The sequence below is a fragment of the Sparus aurata genome, chromosome 8 (assembly GCF_900880675.1).
Source record: "Sparus aurata chromosome 8, fSpaAur1.1, whole genome shotgun sequence".
In the NCBI taxonomy this organism is placed as follows: domain Eukaryota; kingdom Metazoa; phylum Chordata; class Actinopteri; order Spariformes; family Sparidae; genus Sparus; species Sparus aurata.
The window spans coordinates 29,644,115-29,648,822 of NC_044194.1; the positions used below are offsets into that span (position 1 = coordinate 29,644,115).

The 4,708-nt window shown below is 40.4% G+C and overlaps 1 long non-coding RNA gene across 2 annotated transcripts; it reads left to right on the plus strand.

Annotated features, from left to right (window-relative positions):
• Window positions 1-2,058: 2,058 nt before the first annotated feature.
• Window positions 2,059-3,061, plus strand: LOC115587264 (uncharacterized). Of its 2 annotated transcripts, none has more exons than XR_003984995.1 (3): window positions 2,059-2,171; window positions 2,526-2,726; window positions 2,801-3,061. It is a non-coding gene; the product is annotated as an uncharacterized LOC115587264 (long non-coding RNA). The 2 variants fall into 2 exon arrangements; XR_003984996.1 differs by having other exon boundaries at window positions 2,079-2,171; window positions 2,539-2,726.
• The last annotated feature ends 1,647 nt before the right edge of the window (window positions 3,062-4,708 follow it).

The following is a 4,708-nucleotide window of genomic DNA, read 5'->3' on the forward strand; positions in this document are numbered from 1 at the left end:
ATCACACACTGCTCTCTTGAGGTATCTTGGTTTGCCATGATAATATTGACAAGACATTTCCTGATGTCCAGAACAGCTTCAGAGTCAGCGGTACATACAGCGGACCGTACACAGCGGTCACTTGGAGCTCGTCTTCAATTCCATCAGAGCATCAGGTTGGGATTTCATAAATATATATATATTTATACCATGTGGTTTACACATGTAAAAGACATGACAGGTGTGTATGTGTGTGTGTGTGTGTGCGTGTGTGTGTTTTAGGAGGCTGGAATAAAAACCCTACAGCAGGCCAGTTCCAGGCCATTTTCTGCCATCTGATGGTGCGGTGTGGTGTGTCTTCAAGCACATAAGGAAATGTGGCAGCACAGGATGAGACTGTGTCCCTGTCTGCTTTTGAGATGTCCTCTTCTCCACCCGCAGAAGAAATCTGAAAAGCTTCCATCCCCTTTTGCCAACATTCAAGCCATTGTGTGTGACCATAGTTATCAACCTGCTTTGGTGGCCTTGTGGACAATGCCCTTGTTTACTTCTCAGGGTTTGTCCTTCTCCAAGTTTTGCAGAAGCTGTCTTGTGATGTGTGCCATGGTCGTTTGGTGATTGATGCTGTACCCACATCATTTGATCAGAGCTACCACTTGCTCACACTGAAAAACAAAGGAGGGCTGATGATTCCTTCTGAGGGCACAGTAAAGGTGGTCAGATCAGCCGAGCGTTTCATTCGACAGTCAACATCAGGACAGGCTGTCAAAGTGGCTGTGATCCGTCAGTTTGTCTGGGCTGAGATTGGTTCGTTGGATGTGTTTTATCTTGGGATGCACTGTCAAAACCGGCTCAGCTCGCTCGCTGTGCTGTAAGTTTTGTTCTTCTGTTTTGAAACGCTGCTGCTGTTTGAGAGGCTTTCACGTGAGATCATCGTGATGATGAGACTCCACCTGCGCGAACCGCGGACTCACTGAAGTTACTGTGTGTGACTACTGTGCACTCGGGTGGCTGTAATTCAGGGCAAGCTCGCTACGCTGACCGGGCCAGGGGCACAGAGGCCACTGTGGCCGTACAATGAGGTTTTTTTTGCCCCACACTTTGGCCTTTTTTTCAAGGCCAAAGTGCGGGGCAACGGCGGCCATGAAATTCCCTCCCTGTATGCAGCTAATGCACTGTCTTTATACTTTAACGTCATCTGATCGGCCTGATGTGATCTATTTGGAGAACTCCGATCAAAACCGATAGGGGCATTATCGGCCGATTGCGATCGGTTGTCGATCGATCGGTGCATCTCTAGTAAGTGGCATTTATTTCAGACAAACCTGGACCTGTTTCGAACAGAGATTGCCCAAAGTACACCCAAACAGCAACAAGGCACTGTGTATCCACCATCTGGTGAAAAGTTGAAGCAGCTTGTTCACTACATCTACAAGCATAAAAAGCTCCCAGACAGCCTACCTGATGACCTTGTAAAACCAAGGGCAAGTTACATTAAGGAGTTGCATCCAATAGAGACGAGTTGCACCATCTGTCCAGGGTCAGTACAACTTGATGAGTCAGAACTCATGTCCAAAAATGCCAGGATGATCTCCATCAATGGTGTAATTGAACGAAAGTTATTAATAAATTATTAAAAAATTAAGATTTCTGAATGCAACATTGTTCATTAATCAAAATCTTGTCACATCACAAGTTTAAACCAAATACTAAAGAGTGAGTAAATATTTTGATTGAAAAAGCAAGATCTTTTAACATTTCTGAATTTTTATTTTTTACCAGATGTATCAACCTATTTCCGGCAATGTCCACACTGCCACATGACGTACCGCTATCAGGAGTGGCAGGACGGTCTGCACAATTTTGACGACCACGTCATTGTGAGCCTGGAACTGTGTTTGTATCTGAGAGCCAACTTACAGGTTAGTACAATGGATGTCATGGTCTCTGTCTTTTGGTTCCTTTTTAGTTCCTGTTTCCTGTTATATTTTGAAGTTTGGCGTCCTGTCTTCCTGTCTGCGTCCCTGCTCGTGATTACCTAATGTGTTTCACCTGTCTTGATTGCACCACCTGCGTCTTGCCTTGTGTATTAAGCCTCAGTGTCTGCCTTTGTCTTTGTTTGATCATCTGCGTTTTCTACCTTGTGTTCCATGCCCTGTGTTTTACCCCAGTGTTCCTTGAGTCTTTGTTCTGTAAGTTGATAGATATCTTTTGTTCCACCACACCTGCATTTCTGTGTCTCTATGTGGGTCCAGTCTCGTCAAAACCTGACAATGAAACTTTCATGATAAGGAAATCTGAGTTTCTTAGAGCTTGTTTATTTCTCTAAAAGGGCCATGTGACAGGTTTTTGTTCCAACCAGTCAAGAGCACACAGTTTGACCAATCAACCCTCTGAAAACTGAGATCAGTTGATTTAATGAGTCAGGTTAGGTGCACTGCTGCTTGGTTGAAACAAAGACCTGCAGCCACAGGGCCCTTTGTGGAACAGTTTGGATGCTCCAAAATAACCATTACTGTATTTTATTTGTTTGCTTGTGTTTAAAGAACAACGTTTCAGTTTCAAAGGTGGTGGACTCGCTCGAGAAACTTATGTAACATTTCCGTCAAGAGATACTGTCCTCCATGCCTACCTCCACTTTGAGGCGTTGACAAGCCATGACTACTCATATTCATGTGCTTGCTGTGGGTACCATCCTCCTGTTGTTGTGATGGACCTACACAAGAAACAAGTTTTCAACCTGCCTGGTAAGTCGCAATATCGTGTGTGTGTAATAATAAAGAGACTGTAAATTACAGGGTTTTTTTTTTCTTTCAGTGAGTGACATAAGAGAGGTCCCTGAGAACTTCACTGAGGGAGTGGACATCGAAGAGTTCTGGGACTCTGTACAGTTGGAAATGATTGCTCGTGCCTTTTCTATTCTATTAACCCTAACCCTTGTTTTCAAGTGAGAACTTAATACTTTATTTTCATTATACCATTACTTTGTTGGTACTTTTTAGGAAAATAACTGTTTACATATCCATAAAAAAGTACCATATTCATTTCTATTATTTGTAAATAAACCTTTGTCTGTTGAAAACATACAAACCGGCTTCTCTGTTTTCCTCTGTGGCTTGGGAGTGAGGAAGGTGTCCACTCATTCATGTCATGCCCTATGTTCGCCTAGCCAGGGCATAACAGAGATTACTGCAGTATGTATAACCCTCTGAGTAGACATTAACTTGTATCATGAAATACATTTTCCATTAGGAAATACATCTTCCATTAAGCTCAACGTTTTTATATAATGTCGCTAAACTATAGGCTATGAATGGAGTTTATTTTGACACTTGATGTGATGATGCTAGACCGTCCCACTTAACGGTTGACGCGGCCTTCGAAAGCCTCAAAGGCCAGGTCCTTCGAAGGATGCAGCCCCTGAATTGGGATACAAACAACCAATGAGGCGTCTATGAATATATGTCTATGGGCACAGCTACCTGAGTTTCTTGCAAGCACATTTTACTCCTCTCAACAAAACATAACTTAATCATATTCAAAAATTCACCATAACATTTTCCCAATGCTCTTAACATATTAACAAGCAGTTACATACACATTCACTTTATTAAATATTAACAACATACCTGAAACAGGAGAAATAATCACACCAGTGATAAAGCCCATTTCCCTCTGCTCGTAGTTTACTGCAATTAGGAAAAACAGAGAAATCCCCAGGTATGTCTGTGGAGCCAGAAGCAACCAATCTCAGAGTCTTAGATCAAGACCACTATGTAGATCACAGATCAAACTACAAGTACTACTACTTTGACTTAAATTTACCAATACAGAATGGATGTAAACAATATCAAATAAAGACTCTTTTAGAGAACCTGTTTTCAACTCTTATGAATAATCTTCTTTTTACCTAAACACAGATTTTAATATTATTACAGACCGTGAATTTGTCTTTTTAATCTACAACAAAGTATAAGTGTATTAACTTTTCAATCTGTCACACAGGCCTATTCAAATAGTGCCCAAACAATCAACTTTTTCTTGTTTATAAGTTTTCACAACTTAAAAATAAACTTTATACACAACAGTGAAGGCAAACATGCACCTTTTAATAGAAGTGGGTCAATCTTAAATTCTCTCGATAACAGCCTGTGTTATGATTTTAAATGCTGTAAGAGGTATATTTGTGTTTTTTGACTCACATAATTGTTGATGTTAAATGTGCCAGTAAGCTTACTAACAATATGATCAAAGGGCCACCAGTTGAATAGGTCTGCTTTTAAGGTTTTTATCTACATGAATTTTCTGAAATGTCTAAAATATGTCCAAATATATGAAATGTGGTTGTGATTGAAATGAACTGGGTTTTCAAATAAGCTACATTTTAGCAATGTTGCACTGAAAAAACAAAAACAAAAGATCCCCCATCATATCTAAGAGAATTCATCAGAATTTAGTAAAATCAATCGCTCCATACTTTCTTAAATTCCCTACAAAAATTATATATTTAAATATACACAACATATTAAGATTATCTCCGCAACCCTCACGGAAAAAGCGGAAAAGAAAACGGAACGGAACGGAACAACATATTAAGAGAGATAAATGGAATACTAAGAAGACACACTCTGTTGCAGCATGGATTTAGCCGTTTTTGTTGTTGTTGACACCGTACCAGGCTCCTGTATTCTATTCCATTTGTTCTACATAAAAAATACATTAAGCTTAA